Source organism: Leuciscus leuciscus (genome assembly GCF_965113295.1).
Source record: "Leuciscus leuciscus genome assembly, chromosome: 4".
In the NCBI taxonomy this organism is placed as follows: Eukaryota; Metazoa; Chordata; class Actinopteri; order Cypriniformes; family Leuciscidae; genus Leuciscus; species Leuciscus leuciscus.
The window spans coordinates 40,062,183-40,080,168 of NC_138728.1; the positions used below are offsets into that span (position 1 = coordinate 40,062,183).

The window sequence follows — 17,986 nt, forward strand, 5'->3', positions numbered from 1 at the left end:
AAAAAGCGTGAGGATACGTATCAACTTCGTTTTGTGTCAGAACTTTCACACTTTCATTCATAAATTCACCCCGTCTGTGTTTGCGAAGCGACGGATCGAATCGCGGAATCCAGTCACAAATGGAACTTGCTATATAAAGCAGAACGTCACGGAATTAGGCTATTTTTGAATGAATAAATCAAAAGTAGCTGCTGTACAATGAATCAAATCTCGATATGGACTAGTGTCTATGAATATTAAAGCTAAAAGAGACTGCAATTTTTCTACGCGTCTCTGGGAATGAGCTGGGGGTGTTATATTAGAGTATACTCACTACAAAAAACTAGACTACACCACTGATTCACTGAAATGCAAGATTGTTATGCTTTTAAATAAAATAGCATAGACCAGTACAATTTCCATGCTGGTTAAAGAAAGTTCACTTAAAAATGAAAATTCTGTCATTTACTCACCCTCAAGTCGTTTCAAACCTGTATGAATTTCTTTATTCTGCTGGGGGAAAAAAAGATATTTTGAAGAATGTCGGAATGCAAACAGTTCTTGGACCCCATTGACTTCCATAGTATTTTTTTCCCCTACTATGGAAGTCAATGGGGTCCATCCACTGTATACAACATTCTCCAAAATATCTTCCTTTGTGTTTAGCAGAAGAAAGAAATGTATGGTGTTGGTGTGGTGCTGTGTTTTGGAACATGTCATAAATTGGTTATAAACAAACAGGTTAGTCCAAGCTGTTTCAAGCTGGTCATGAGCTGATCAAAGCTAGTCAATTATTGTCCAAAGCTCAGCTGGTCCAAACGGGAAATGGGTTGATCCAAGCTGATCCAAGCCTGGACCAATAGGCCTACCAGCAGGTCATTGGAAAATGAACTCTCAGACTCCCTTAAAACATCTTAAACCAGCGACAACCATGTTCCAAAATACAGCTGTTATATGATATGTGATATGTAGCCAACTGGTGGCCTAAATACCACTGATATGTAGCCTACTATAGTATATTATCCAGTCTGAACTAAACTAAGCTTACAACATCAGCTAATTATTTTTTAAAAAGCCATAAGATCGAGTTAGATACTGTTTAGAAATGCATCATCATGTTGATTTGGTGTTTGGATAACATTAGTACATATGCAGCTAAGTTACACATTTTAATACATCGTTAAATTAAACATTTTTAAACAGGTCGACTAATATAGAAATTACTCAATTTAAAATCCACTTTGAATACAATATCAGATAACAACCAAAAAGTAGTGATGTATGTCTCGAGACCGGTCTCGAGACCACTTTTACGTGGTCTCGGTCTTGTCACGGCCTTGACGGTCTTTGGTCTTGGTCTCGGACCTCTCGGTCTTGTCTAGGTCTCGCTGTCTCAGACCGACATAGTGGTCGGGGAATTTAGCAATACAATACTACAATATCCACGACGACACAACGTTCGATAATGCAACATTATTATCCGCAACGGAACGGATTGAAGCGCGCGTCCGAGTGAAAGTGCGGCGTGTGCGCGAGCCACACCAGAAAACACTTTATCCGCGCCACTGATCGCAGCGGCAACGAGCACTTTGATCACTTGATTTAAAAAACACATATCAGTGACATGATGGGTTTTAACTTCATTAAGGAGATTTTGGGTAACTGCACAACTGACAGATGACTTTGAGCGCACCGCCAACGGTGTGTGTGTGTGTGTGTGTGTGTGTGTGTGTGTAACCATAGCGACAAAACGACCACTTAAGCCTATAATTTCGTTTTTAAAAATTGAATTATGTATTTAAAAGTTGCAGAATGGATTCATTTGGAGACTCCGAAATCGGCAGAGATTTCGGCAGGCATTTGCTTAGATGAATTTGTGACTTTGATATCTGTGTGTGTGTGTGTGTGTGTGTGTGTGTGTGTTGTTTGATTACAGTATTGTATTTAAGATGGTGTTAGACTAAATAAATGGTCTTTTAAATATCATCTGCATATCTCCGTTGTGTTGACTAAACATTAGGCCTAATCCAAGTTTATAATTGTGTATCTTTAATTTGATGCTACGATTTCATCTACACATTAAATATAATTTCAATTGGTTACATATTTCTCATTCTTTAGACAGTTGTTGGAGGAGCAAGATGGTGTTGGAGGTGTTTGATGTTTTGTCAGATGAACCAGTCAGTACCAGTCATGTCAGTCCTCAACAGTACACAAAAGTTAAGGGAGTCTCAATCCTCTAATAGTGCAGTAACAGCCGTCATGCAATTGCTACACATAGTTGATCTCACCCAGTCTGCAAACACATTTACAGTGAGCTCACAGTCACACACATGACATGGTCTGTCTCTGTATTGTTCTGCCTGTGTAGTTGAAGTAATACCGTCTAATATGTATTGAATGTAAACTGCGGCTGAACCCTAGTATGCTGCTGTTCTTGAATTCATACAAGTTGCTTAGCTTCAACACTAGTCTGTTTTTTTCCCCCTCCGGTCTCGACTTGGTCTCGGTCTTGGTCTCGACTTGGTCTTGGTCTCGACTTGGTCTTGGTCTTGACTTGGTCTGTCTTGGTCTTGGTCTTGTCTTGGTCTCGATACCCTCTGGTCTTGGTAGTGTCTTGGTCTCGGTTTAGGCGGTCTTGGCTACAAGTCTAGCAAAAAAAAGGGGAACACGATTTACCTGTTTAGCTATTTTTCTTTTCACGCAATTCGCGTGAGATTCAGCAAAACGAGAAACACCGGAAGTGGTCCAAGCGCAAAGGTTATAAAGCGAAAAAAATCTTTAAATAATTTGCTTACCTGATAGGGTAACACAGCATGTTTAAAAATACAACACAACACAAAAATACAAGAAGATGTTTGTACATTGACTAGTAAATAAATATAAAATAAATACAGCCAATTTATATACCAATAAACAGTATTTTCTTTACCACAATTTTTTTTTTAAATTTAGGCAGCCTGAAATAGATTCTTGATTCTGAATGGTCAGTCGCGATATTACACTTGTGTTTTAAATTTATTTGTATACAGTCTACTTATATGTATTTATAACTTATATGTACTTATGTGGCAAGTATCCGTACAAGCAGGATAATAATCGGTTGTTATTGCAATCATCCTAATGTATAGCCTATCCAATATAATAACAATAAATAACATGCAATGATGCAATATGAATACAATCACCAACGACACAGTTTATTTTCACTACCTACCCAAATTCATCATCATTTGCAAACACTATTACTTGACATGACTGAGTCGACATAATCTTCCAAAATATACTGTTTAATAGGAGGCTATGTTACTTATGTAAATAAAATAAACTAAAACGAAACGGCGTTGTGCATGGGGGTCTTCTGTACACGTGAAAGGAAAGTGAATGACGAATTTGGACGCCCTAATGTATTATTAAAATTATTATAATTTCAAAAAATTGTGAAACACAGTCAAACACACATTATAAAATGCAGACCTTTCCCTGCCACGCTCCCCCCATGCACTTTAGACCATACGTAAGCATTTATACGTATTTTTTGTGCAAATACGTAAGAATGATACGTTTATAAAACCCACATACGTCTATATTGTACGTATAGTCGTCTATTCAAACGTCATTTGCATACGTTTTTAATGTGCAAATAAAACGTACATATAGATACGTATTTTCATGAGATCACATTGGATTTATGATGATTATAGTGAGTTTGTCTAGTTTTAACATTTGTATTTGCTTTGTTTTAGAATTGTGTTGATTGGTGCCTCAGATAATTAAGCAGATATGATTAAGAATACAGGTACTGATCTAAATTGAATTATTGAATGGGAAGACTTTGTAATCTGTGTGTTTTATGTTTAATTGTTTTATAACATAAAATATTTTATAGGGCAATCATAAATTGTATTTTCTTTGTTTTTTTCTTTTGTTTGTTTTTTCAACAAATGATGTATGATTGCTGTTTACGTTATTGAAATCATTGGTGTCTTAATGGGTGTCTGAAGAGATTAATTGGGTCATGAATGTTGAAGTGGTAAAGTGATTTAATTTGTGAGATTGTATTTTGTTTCGTCTTGGACCTACAAATGACGGGGTTCCCATTTTTCACTCTGTTAAGGTGGGGTGAACAATTTTTAGTGGTTTGATTTGATGATTTACATTTGCTTTGGAGTTTGCTGTGAAATTGTGTTTGTTTTATTTGTGATTGATTGTGCACTATTTGCAGAGCAAATGCCATTGGATATCAAATCAATTTGATATTGATTGAGTAGGAAAAGAAAGAAAGGCACAGAAACAAAGAAAAACACAAAGAAAAGAAAGAAACACACTGTGGTTGTTGCGAAATGGAGTTACAGTTGGAAACACAGCTCTCGACTTGTGGTTTAGTTCCTTGTTAGTTTGAGGTGTGGAAATCCTTGGTTTCTGTGTACTGAAGACAACTTCCTCTCCACAGTCCTCAATGAAAATGCAGAACTGAAAGGAGTTTCAACATAACTTCTGCTCAAGTCACATTTTCACTGGAGGAACAAAAAACATCTACGTCGTCATCATTCACGGTTAGTAAATGCTACTTTATAAAATACTGATAGATATAGATTTAAAATGGTCATGTATCATGTCAAAAGTGTCATGTTAACAAACATTAGGTATGAAAGGTAGATGATTTTGGAGTCAAAGTTGATGTGTACTTGTAAATAGAACATCGGTCAATTATCTTGGTTGTGTTCTAGATAATAATTTATTTGGTGCAAGTATGGCCTGTAAAAATTAATGTTAGAACTAGATTTATAGCTAGAAAAGGTTTTTTTTTTTTTGATAAAGGAAGTTTATAGGTACTTGCTGCAGACCAAGTACAGAAGGCAAAAATAAATTTTTGTGAAGTTATTTGTATTTTATTTTTGTATGTGATTTAGTGAGAATGACTCTCTAAAATCATGGACCACAATGGAAATAAGTTCATACAAATTTATTGTGTTATCCTTTTTTTTTTTATGCAGTTGTATTGCTACATTTACATTGATTACAACTTTGTTTTATTGCTAACAAAACTCAAAGCAATTATTTACTTTGCAATTTATGCCTCATATGTCTCTATCTCTGATCTCTCTTCAATAGTCACATTCATTTCACAACCTTTATTTCAGCCTATTTAGATTAGGTTAATAACAGATTTTTCACTACACGACTGTCAAGGACAAAATAATTCTCGATAAAAATATATTGCAATATCTAAATAAATCTTGTACATATAAATAATCCTATCAGTCAAATTATTATAATTATTATAAATTTTTTTTTTTTTGCCAATGAATCACATTATTGTTTACAAAAGGAAATGCTAACCATTTTTCGCTTAGCAAGAACATTTGGTAACTGTTAAGATAATGGGTCTCATTTATCAATCTTACGTAGAAACGAGCGCAGATCCAAGTGCATAAATCATCTTGCGTTGATAAATGTAGCGGCTGATAACAATCGTCATTGAATATCACGCCCCTAAATATTCACGGTTTATAAGCCTCGCCCCTAGTTTACGACATGGGGAAACAGAACCTGGCCAAGAAGAGGAAGTAATCTCATGAAAGAAATATTGATCTTACTCCAAAAACACGGTTAATGTAATTGTTTGCCCAATTGCGAGGTTAATTTATGTTTATTAATAACTGGCAAATAAAACAAAACATTTACAAACTAAGTAAGTTATTAAACGTACAGTATGGAATTTTTCGCCGCTAGGGGTCGCTAACCTCTTTACAATAAAAAAGGCGTAGTTTGATGACGCAACATTTGCTAAGAATTATGGATCTTGTCGTCAACGTCAAGCCGACCGATCTAATAATGTTTATGGATGACTGAATACATCGATTGTTTTTTATCATGACTGTGATATGAAGCAGTTCGGGATTGCTAAGAGACAGCTATCAGCTCCACACACAATATGGACATTTCATTCTACCGAACTACAGTGCAGAATTACTACTCACAGGTCAGTTTATTAGACAAATTAAACTTGTGAGGTAACGCAGCGCTGTTTCACTTGGTCTAACATTACACTATCACACTAAACTGCATTTGAATGTGTTGATATTAATGTGTTAGTTTGTCTGTATGAGACTAGCAGTAGCTGCTAAGCTATATTCTAACATTAGAATAACATACAGATCATATTCTAACATTTTATCATTGTTGAACTATATAACATTGATTAGTTTTATGTAAATGTGCTCACCTGTTTAATAAAGTACATGTAGGAGCGGTCGAAGTTTCGGACGTGGAGCTCTAGGCATCTCGAAAACACCGCGCTGATATTGATTCTCGTTTTAGTTCTCCTTTTTTATCCAAAGTCTGCTTGCCATGGTCCATAATGTTTGAATGAAACAACAACAGCGTGCAGATAGACATTACGAACTACACAGTGGTCCACGTCTGTCGCCTTGGTTACTATCAGAGGGCTCTGGTTCATAGCTCTGGTTGCTATGGAAGTACGAGCGGAAACCAGGAACAACGCGGATATGACGCCATTGACGGCAACAAAGCGGAAATAAAGAAACGGGACGTGTCTTCGAATTAAATTACAAATTTCTCCTGGTTTGAAAGTTGTTGGAAACAGTCGGGATAATGTAAGTACACAACTAAAAAAAATATATAACATAGATATAGTGATTTTTGCTATTTTTAAAGCAAAAAAGTTACATATTGTGCCTTTAAATTATATAAATATAAAATATATCAAACAGAAGAGCCTACAAACGTCAAGCCAAAATTACTAAATTGGGCTTACCTCATTCAGCAAGAAATGATTCCATATATGATCAATATTATTCCATAATTATTTGTTATATTTAACAAATAATCTTTACAACTCACTCTGGGATCTATGGTCCCATCCCCCAACTAGGGCAAGAACCATGACTTCAATCAGATAAGATGGTTTTATTTTTGTTAAAAATCTGGTCATGTGGTCAAGACAGAGTCCATAGGAAAGACAGACATTGACCTTAAAACAGACTTTCCTGCATTAATTTATAGACGAACTGATCTATAAATGAACTTGCATCCCAGAACATTGTGTGAATGATATACTGTCTTGTGTAGTGTCTTTTAATTCAAATTTTTTTTTGATACTGTGTATTTTATGGTCAATGTAACGAATATCTAAGCCGATATTGATCCTTGTTTTATTTCTCCGTTTGTTCCAAAGCCTGCTTGCCTCAGTTGATCTACATTTTTTGGGGATGTTCTGTACTTGCAATCAATTATCGTGAACCATGATGACTGAACGACACAACAGCGGCGTGCGAGATATTGTATCATAGATATATATACATAGATCCTCATTAGCTGCTTACATATAGCAGTTCATTAAAACGGATGCTAATGATGTATCTATGTATATATTTCTATGGTTTATACAAGCGGAAACCGAGAATAGCACGAATTTTACATAATTGATAAGCGACAATGACGGGACAAGACATTATTTAAATGTCTCGGTTACTTGTGTAACCCTCGTTCCCTGAAGGATGGAATGGAGACGTAGTCGACGTGTCAACTGATTGGGATAACCGTGGAGAATACACATATTGACTGGGCGAAGATTCAGGCAGTACAACATATGGAATGTAACTGAGATGGCTCCAGCCGTTTGACGGGGGGAGCCATCAGAGGTGGCAGGGCAAACACTGCCAAGGGAAGACACAGGCTCGAATTGTATCGTGAACATACACGTATGGATCCTTGAGGGGATACAACATATGGACCCAGCCTACCAGGAGTTACATTAGCTTACAAGTGGTAGGCCTAGCACCAGATGCTACGCCACGTCCCATGCCGAAGGGTAATTGGAGGAACTACAGGGTTCTCAAGCAGAACTCACTGAAGCAATGGCGCATGTATCCAGCCAAACCGGGGGGGGGGGACAACAAATGTGCTTACTGTGTTACTGGCTTCTATGTGAAGAGAGCACACGGGAAGCAACTGGCTTGACAGGTAGGCTATAGAACCTAGAGAACGTGTCAGGTGTCGCCCCAGCCCACAGCTCTACATACATCTGTTAGCGAGGCACCCTGCGCCAACGCCCAGGAAGCAGCTACACTCCGTGTGGAGTGAGCTCGCAGTCCCGGGGGACAAGGTACATCTTGGGATTCATATGCCAAGATGATGGCATCCACTATCCAGTGGGCCAACCTCTGCCTGGAGACAGCCTTCCCTTCTGCTGGCCTCTGCTGTCACAGAATGTTTGGTCATTTAAGGAGCAAGATGGTGGCGCGTGACTGTGCAGCGGCTCCTAGCTCTCCTGTCGGTGTGTTTTTATGTTTCTCGTTAGTGTTTTTCGTAACGTTCCCATGTCAAGGTCTTACGAACAAGTACAGCCACACTGACCTAATCAAGATTGGACTACGATAAAACACTGTTGTCACGAGAGCCTTCCAAGCGGCTCATAACATCCTGGAGGATATAGCCAGACCATCGGGTGCTCCGTGGATTATTGTCGGCAGCGGCAGGCGACGAAGGCGGAGATGGGAGAAGCAGAAGCGAGGATGCCGGTCGGGCCTGTTAGCCCTGCTAAGGAAACTACCACACAGACCTCCACTGCCAAGCCTCCTACTCACCAAAGCCAGATCCACCGCGTACAAAATGGGTGAGTTGGAACTCAGTATAGCAACTAACAACTACATATGGAACTCCTGCGTGATTATTATCACCGAAACCTGGCTGAATTCCCTCATCCCGGATGCCGCCGTGCAGTTAGTAGGCCGAGCTAGTCACCGGCAGGACCGAGACAAGAACTCCAGCAAGAACAGAGAAGGAGGACTCTGCATTTTTGTGCATAATGAATGGTGTACCAACAGCAGGATCGTTGCTCAGCACTGCTCACCTGACTTGGAAGCCCTGTCGGTAATATGTAGACCATTTTATTTACCAAGAGAGTACACCGTAGTGACTGTTACTGGTGTCTACATAGCCCCCTATGTTAACGTTAGCACAGGTTTGGCTCACCTGCTAACCATAGCAAACAAACTGCAGCGCGATCACCCAGAGGGAATACATATTATAGCAGGGGACTTTAATAAGGCGTCCTTTAAAGACTGTACTCCCCAGCGTTTTCCAGCATGTCGATTGTGCTACTAGAGGGAAAAACACAATAGACCATGTATACTCTAACATCAAGAAAGCATACAGAACTGCTCCTCTCCCTCACCTGGGCCAGTCAGATCACATCCAACTACTCCTGGTCCCAGTATACATCCCTGTCAGGAGGGCTATACAGCCAAGTAGAAGGACTATTAAAACTTGGCCTGACACCGCCCTATCTCAGCTCCAGGACTGCTTCCAACACATTGAATGGGACCTATTCTTTCAAACCAACTTAGATGGTGACACAGAGGCTGTACTGGATTACATCACATTCTGTATGGACAATGTCACGGTCGAACGTCGCATCAGGACATATCCCAAAAAAAGGCTGGATGACGAGAGAAGTCAAGAGATGTAACCTCGCCTTCAGATCAGGGAATAAAGAACAGTACAGCTCTGCTAGAACTGACCTGAAGAGGGGTATTAAGGTGGCAAAGGAGTCATATAAGGGGAGGATGGAGGACTACCTAGCAGACAAAGATACGCGCAGTGTGGCAGGGAATACAACAACTAACCAACTACAAAGGCAGCACTGTCAACAGTACTACCAAAACTGATGCCTCGCTGGCTGAGGAGCTGAACCACTTCTTTGCCAGGTTTGAGGCTGACAGATCTGAAACGGATCTGCTGTCTCTACCAGCCATCACAAGTCACACTTTCACAGGGTTTTTCCTGGGTCAAAATTGGTCTTCGGTGGTGGCTGACCGACATGGTCATCTACACACAGCAAAGAGTACCCTAGTTACCCACATGATCCGCAAGCCCAATATTGACAATAAATGTTACATTTAAAATAAATACAAAGAAACAGTTTGTGATTTTTTTCTTATCCTATTTATTCATGAAAAAACTATCACTGTCAGGCTAGATAGTAAAAGAAAGCGATTACAACTTATTTTGTAAACATGTAAACATCATCAATACCAAAGTATATTTGAAATGAGATCTATTTGATTTGAAATTTATCTATTTACAAATATCACAGCCTGCAGATGAACATTTAACTCGTCTCTTTTTATTAACACTGTAGAACCTTTTTACAAGATCTCTGTAGTCAATTTCATCCTGATGGGGCCCATACACAGCCACCTTGCAGCATACGTCTAAATGTTGGTCCTTCAGTCTGTTCCTCAAAGCTGTTTTCACCTGTAATGGAATACAATACATAGATCTCTCACAAATATTTAACTCTAAATAAGCAACATTTTAACTAATTTAAAAATACCAATTTCAGGGATGAGAATAGCCTCTCTACATCCACAGTCTGGACAGGTGCTGTTAGGGCTATAGCTGCAGCTAAACTCAGGGATGGGTAAATGTCCCTGACATCCTCAGAAACAAGCCATAGAAATGTCTCCTCTAGTGATTTCATCTGTAGAAAGCATGGTACAACCTCAAATATACTGCAAAAATGGGAATACTGCAAATGTTACCTTAAAAAACTATTTTAACCTATTAATCTTTTTTCTTTGAATAAAGAGAGTATTTAGGTTGGTTCAGTGATGTTAGAATATGATGGTTATAATTTTGATTTGAGTAAAACTAGCTCATTTGCATGTGACCATTTGTTTTGTGTATTATGAATTTAAAACAAGATTAGTGGTTTATTATTTTACACCTACCTTTAAATTTGGACTCCTAACTCTGTTTGAAGGTGTCCCACTCAGCAAGCAGTGGCTCTTCAGACAACCTGGGAATCTCTTTTGCAAGAGCTTTCATATCCTCATCACCATAATTTCTTTTGTTCCTCGTTGGTAATATTTGGTTGTTCATTCTTTTTATTTTTATTTTTTTGGGGGCCATCATTTTCTTCCAGACTATGGCTGAGAATTATTCAATTTTAAACCTCTTCCAAATTATATATAGACTATGCAATTATCAGACACAGATATTACCTGTCACTCTCACTGTCATCCTTTCTTTCTTCAAAAAAAGCTGTGATTTTTCCACGACTGGCTTTCATTGTTTTGAAAGATAAAATCCTTTTTTGATAGACCTGATCATTATTTTAGTATAATCATATAAATTAAAAAGTAGCATTAAAAACGTAGCGTTAAGATGTGTAATAGTGTAATTTTTTACCATATAAAATTAGCAGCTAGCTAACAACAGCTTGATTTGTGCTTTGATCTAGTTTCATCTCACTCCAGTCTAACTTTAAACTAAATGATTTTATAGGTAATTTACTACACATTGTCATAGGCCTATACATACTGTGGATTATTAAGGCTAAATTTTACTAAACACTCTTGCTAAATGAGGTAACCACACTTACTTTCTCATTTCAGATGTGTATGTTCTTCTAAGTAATGATTTGTTATACACCGATTCAGACACTGACAGGCAGACCAATTGCTTTAACCATTTGATCTATAGATAGTAGTTTCATTGCTGAATGATTCAGCGTTTTGAACGAATTGGCTGAGTCAAAGATTCAATGTCCCATTCATAAACATGTCTCATTCTTGAGCAGTTTTACTTCTCCCCACTCCATTTCAAGCATAAGTGTATAAGTTATTATTCTTACGTATTTTTTTCTGTTGTCACACTATTTGCTTGAAATAAATAAATAAATAAATAAATAAACCATTCATTATAATGAATCGGCTCAAAGGAGTCATTAGGTCGCGAATCGGACATTAGCGGACATGTTGTGTGGGAATCCTGGCTGTTAGGACATCACGAAAGATTTGTCAACACACACACACAAAAAAAAACCCACTTCAAACTGGATAGATTTTTTTTTATTTTTTTTATTTAAAGTTATGTCAGCAGCATTTGCGGAATGCTTGTCACAAGTTGTAAGAGAAGATAAGGCAACTTTTTTTCAGGATCAGTTGATTTTGATGCGAGGGAGAGAGCAAAGACAGAACTGAAGACGGAGAGTGCCCGCGCGGGGGTGGGGCGCTGTGATCGTTCTCTCCGTCAGTAGCCTGCCAAAAAAATTTCAATGTAGGAAAAACCCTGTTTCACTCTGCAGAAACACGAAGTGAGATGTTCACTAAAGTCCGTCAACCCACAAAAGGCAACTGGACCTGATGGAGTGATGGGCAGAGTCCTTAAATCCTGTGCTGACCAGCTAGCAGGAGTCTTCATCAGAATTTTCAACAGCTCCCTGTCACAGGCCACCGTTCCATCTTGTCTGAAATCAGCCATCATTATCCCTGTGCCAAAAAAGCCAGTTCCAGAGGACCTTAACAGCTATACACCAGTAGCATTGACACCAGTTGTCATGAAATGCCTGGAGAAACTGGTACTACGGTACATAAAATCTAGCCTCCCAGCCTCCTTTGATCCCCATCAGTTTGCATACCGGCCAAATAGGTCCACGGAGGATGCTATCGCCATAATGGAGGATGCTATCGCCATAACAGCGCATGCGGCGCTAAATCATTTGGAACACCCCAACACCTACGTGAGGATGCTCTTTGTGGATTACAGCTCTGCATTCAATACCATCATCCCAGACATCCTCATCAACAAGCTGCTCCACCTGGGCCTTTCCACCCCCATCTGCACTTGGATAAGTGATTTCCTCACCAACCGCTCACAAGCTGTTCGACTGGGCACCCACCTCTCTTCCACCATCACACTCAGCACAGGAGCACCACAAGGGTGTGTTCTCAGCCTTCTGCTATACTCCCTGTACACCAGCGACTGTTCCCCAGCTCATTCAACCAACACCATCATCAAATTTGCAGATGACACCACAATTGTCGGTCATATAGTAGAGGGTGATGAGACACACTATAGGGCTGAGATTGAGAGGCTGACAGTATGGTGCCATAACAACAACCTCAAGCTCAACACATCAAAGACCAAAGAGCTGATCCTGGACTTTAGGAGGAAGCAACAGATGGACCCACCGCCACTTCTCATAGGAGGGGCTAGTGTCGAGAGGGTCCACACCTTCAAATTCCTGGGGGTCCATATTGCCAATGACCTGTCCTGGACTGTTAACACCACCACCATTATCAAAAGGGCACAACAGGGTCTCTACTTCCTGAGACTGCTAAAGAGAAACAACCTAAGGGATACGCTGCTGGTGGCCTTTTATCGCACTGCCATAGAGAGCATACTGACGTACTGCATCACAGTGTGGTATGCAAGCTGCACTGGAGCACAGAAAAAATCCCTGCAGAGGGTCATCCGCTCTGCGGAAAAAATCATTGGGTGCTCTTTGCCCACACTTGACAGCATTGCATCATCCCGTTACCTCAGTAGAGAAAAAAACATAATTACCCAGCCAACACGTTTATGTGGGGCCCATATGGGTTACAAATGGGCGACAGGGGTACAGAGTGGGCATGGGCTCAAAATGGGCTTCTTATCTGGGGCCCATATGGGTTACAAATGGGCTACAGGGGTACAGAGTGGACATGGGCTAAAAATGGGCTTCTTATCTGGGGCCCATATGGGTTACAAATGGGCTACAGGGGTACAGAGTGGACATGGGCTCAAAATGGGCATCTTATCTGGGGCCCACTTGGGTCAACTAAGTAGGTCCAACATGGGCAAACCCAGATGGGCTCCCTATGTGAGACCTAGTCAGTTCACCAATGGGAAATGAGTACATACCCAGCCAGCACATGACCGACTTTCAACGTTGAAATATGGTTGAAATAATGTCAGTTTGTTGTTGAAAAAGATTAACAAAACCCCTTCTAAATCAACGTTGACATTTTTACAAGATCCCCAGCCAACACATGTGGGGCCCAAACGGGCTGCAAATGGGCTGATATTAGGGGCTCACCTGGGCTACCCAACTGGGAACCCAGCTAATTTTTGGTTTCCGTGGTGGTCCCACATGTGTTAGCCCAGATGGGTTGATGATGGGCTCTTGATGGGTTCCATATCAGGCCCATATGGGTAACCTAGGTAGCACCCATTTAGGGCCTACAGGAGTCTGCCCACATGGGTTGATGATGGGCTCCATATCGGGCCCATATGGGTAACCTAGGTAGCACCCATTTAGGGCCTACAGGAGTCTGCCCACATGGGTTGATGATGGGACCCAGATAGGTCTTATCTAGGGCTCTTATGGGCCACAACGGGTATATATATGGGCTACCAGATTTGTCTGTTTGGGTTACCTTATTTTACAGTAAACCCCTAAATACAATCATTACATGTAATCCACTAAACTATACTAAAATGTTAAAGGTATTCAATGAACAGAAAGCAGTAGTTCACTTTTAAAGTTACTTTATTAAGCAAGTACAAGTATCACAAAACAAAAAAAGTAAAAGATTTAAAACACTTCTAAATCAACTTTGACATTTTTTACAAGATCTGTACGTTGAAACAACATACAACAGAAATATCTGCCTTTTAACATTATTGTGACAATTAATTAGCATTTCATAATTTTTTTTGATATAACAGCTCTTCAGTGTATATGTTAAAATATAATTATCATTATTAACAATACTAGTTTCAAACCTTTTGCCTTATGTGATTTTGTGTGAATTTACAATTTTGTCTGATTGCCTAACCGTTTGCATTGCATTATTACATTTGTATTCATACACTGTCATGTCATTTGACTAATTAATTAAATAATAATACAGACTGCAAATAAAACTCAATACACCGATATGTTAACTCGCGCAAACTATTGTTATTGGTTGTTTAGCCGTTTTACTTTGAGCATGATTGGTTAATCTGTCTGTCTTCCAGGAAACTGTCCAATGAGAATGTGCGCGGCTCTGCGCGCCTATTTTAAATTTGAAAATACGTCCGTTACTCTCGGTCGGTGAGCAGCTGCTGCTTGCATTGATTACTCGGTCAGACCTGGATTATTTTATATGCCTGTTGAATTCTTAAATTTTTAGCGAATTTAAGTTGATATCAATGAAGAACAAAAGCTGGAATGTGAACAGAGGAAAGGGTCGTACGTGGTCTGTAAAAATACTGGCGATATCAGGTAAGAAAACATTTTTCAGTCCTTAGCAGTGAGTTAAATTAACGTTTATGGACATGAGTAACGGTCATAGGCTTAATGCAACCTTATACGTTAAATAAGTTATCTCTCTGTGTGTTTTTGTACTGCTGTAGCAATATAAGCACGTATTTCAATGTAATTTAGGACCATCTGACATTGCTGTGTTTTGTTGTTGGTAATGTTGTGTGTTTAATGTCAGCTAACGTTAGTTTAAAAACGCATTAGAGGTAAAAAAGCGTGGGAATGAGTAAAGTGATAAAACAGTCATTTATTCGTTAGAAGTATGTTTACATAACCTCTTCAAACACTGATAACAGTATTGAAAATATATTTGTTTACATTTTTTTTTTTTTTTTTTTTAGATCAAGCATTGGAATAATTTTTTCTGGGGAGAACACCCAACAGAAAGACCCATTCACCAACTAACTGTTACAGTAAGTTAATTTTACCCACTGTTCAAAAACCTACACTGGGTTTAATATATAGTATTAATATGATTTTCACCTTTAAAGTAAGACATTTAATGTTACTGATAGAAAGTCTGAGTAACTTTTTTGTCCTTTTGTCTTTTTTCTGCCAAAGTGGCGCACTGAAAGTGGATGCATGTCACCTTCATCAGTCCTTTCTTTAATCACTGGACACCGTAAAGGGAAAGACCCTCAGACGTGTCATAATAGGATAAATGGCTGCAGGTAAAATTATTTGATGGTTTGATTTTGGTACCAATTGTTTTTTTGTTGTTGTTTTTTTTTGTGTGTGTGTGTCAGGGTGTCCGCGCGGTAGTAAAAGTAGTAAAAATAATCAACCAAAATTAAGGCCCTTGAAAGGTAGTAAAAGGTAACAAACGCAATTTGACTTGGTAGTAAATTTTTCATCACCACCTCAATATATGAGTTTCCATTTTAATATTTGTGTCTCCATATTTTAACTTCATCTAGCATAATTAAAAAATATATACGGTGCTAACAGGACCTGACGGGCTCGACATTAACGCTTTTTCCGGGACAAGTGGATTTTTTGAAGGGACAAGTAAAAGAGAATTTTACTTGCCCGACCGGACAAGTATCCTGATTAAACGTCAATAACAAAAAATGTATAAATAACTAGGGAATCACTAAAATGAGAGAATGATTCTGATTGTATTTATATTTATTGTAAGTTGCGATCGATAGTGGATGTATTAGGCTACTGACGGTAACAAGGTTGCGCTGTTGAGGCTCGCGCAGCCTCTCGAGGAGAAATCCAAACAAATGTAAACTCAGTTTAAACTCAGTTAACAACATAACGTTATCAGTGCCAAAATTCAAAATGTGTTTTAATATTTTTAACATATGATACAGTTTAGCAACCTCACACGACGAGTGCTGTTTTCTTGAGTACCATCACGACTGAAAATGTGACATTGCTTTTGATACAACAGTTCAATAAACAGTTCAAATTAAGTTACTTACATTTTAGACACAATATTGACTGTTTTTGTTCTGTTTCAGCAGCAAAAATAGTTCCAAACAAAGATCACAGCAGAACCGTAACGCATCTCACAGCAACACTTAACCGTGTTTCATTACTGAATGATTCAGCGTTTTGAACGAATTGGCTGAGTCAAAGATTCAATGTCCCATTCATAAACATGTCTCATTCTTGAATGAATCAGTTGTTTGAACGAATCGTTTGAATGAATGACTCAATGACTCGCTCATTAAGACGGTCGCCTGACGCCTCCTACTGGCGTTGTCAGTTTACTTTCATGTTTAAAAGTATCATTCTTTCCAACGTTTCTTATTTGTATATTCAAAAATATTTTAAACGATCTCATATTCATAACATTATTTAATGCAGTTGTACATTTTCAGTGTAAATTATTTAATTTGATCAGCCCTTCCTAGGGTAACAACAGCCCTATATTATCTTATTAGGCTATTCCAATTTAATCTATTGATAAAATTTAAAACTAAAGATGAAGCATACATTGAATAAGATTTGGGGGGTGGGGGTGGGGGTGGCCCTTTAAAGGTGCAGATATGACCATATGCAGATTTAAATATATCAGAGCTGATTTAACACAGATGAGGATATTTCTTCAGAATAAATTATATTTACAGCACACACACACCAAAAACATTCCGGACAAGCAACTTTTTCACTCAGACAAGTGAATGACAGATTTACTTGTCCAAAGGACAAGCACATGAAAAGGCTTAATGTCGAGCCCTGAGTGAGTCGGAGTTGATAGCAATGACAAAGTGCCAAGGTCATTATTCACCTTATTAGGGCTAAGGGCTATGGTTAGGATAACTCAAGGGCTAGGGTTAAGATAAGGACAACTGAAACTCAACTCGACACTACAAAAAAACCATAACAATGACAATACTTAATGATAACAATTAAACATTAGTGTACCTAATATGTATGATGGGTGTGACAGTGTCACACTTATACCTTATAGTAAGTAGTAAGTGGTGCTTTACATACCCCGCCCACCCCACCACACCCCCCAAAAAAGGGCTGCTGCTTGATGTCGTGATGGTAGTAAAAAATATTGTGGAGGTGGTAAAAAAGGTAGTAAAAGGTAGTACATTCATCTCTATGATTCCTGAATATACCCTGGTGTGTGCTTCCCTTGCTATGATACAGATTTCTGATGGGATTGCCATGCTTAAAGTTTACATTTTTAATCATGTAACAACTAACAGTCTCAAAGATGACATTACTAGGGCTGGATTTATTGGATGGGATGTGCGCTACAATGTTCCATTCATTCATCAACTGAAAACAGGATGAGGATGACTAATCGATTTTTGGGATTTAAGAACTGATATCGTTTCGTAAAAATGAGAATCAATTAAAATCGAGAAATCAATATTTTTTACCCAGCCCTTGACATCACTCAGTTCATGTAGTGTGAATGTTATAATGGCAAACGTT

General features: G+C 38.7%; 1 protein-coding gene across 15 annotated transcripts in view; it reads left to right on the plus strand.

The window, feature by feature from the left end:
* Window positions 1-4,225: 4,225 nt before the first annotated feature.
* Window positions 4,226-17,986, plus strand: part of LOC309497328 (NACHT, LRR and PYD domains-containing protein 3-like) — a 138,772-nt gene continuing 125,011 nt past the window's right edge. For 7 of the 15 annotated variants that reach the window (XR_014205501.1, XR_014205502.1, XR_014205503.1 and 4 more), the window contains exon 1: window positions 4,240-4,535. The gene's annotated coding sequence lies outside the window, so the exon portion shown is untranslated. Of the gene's footprint in view, window positions 4,536-17,986 lie in introns of all 15 variants that reach the window. The other 8 variants (XM_082167536.1, XM_082167537.1, XM_082167535.1 and 5 more) reach the window with 5 other exon arrangements.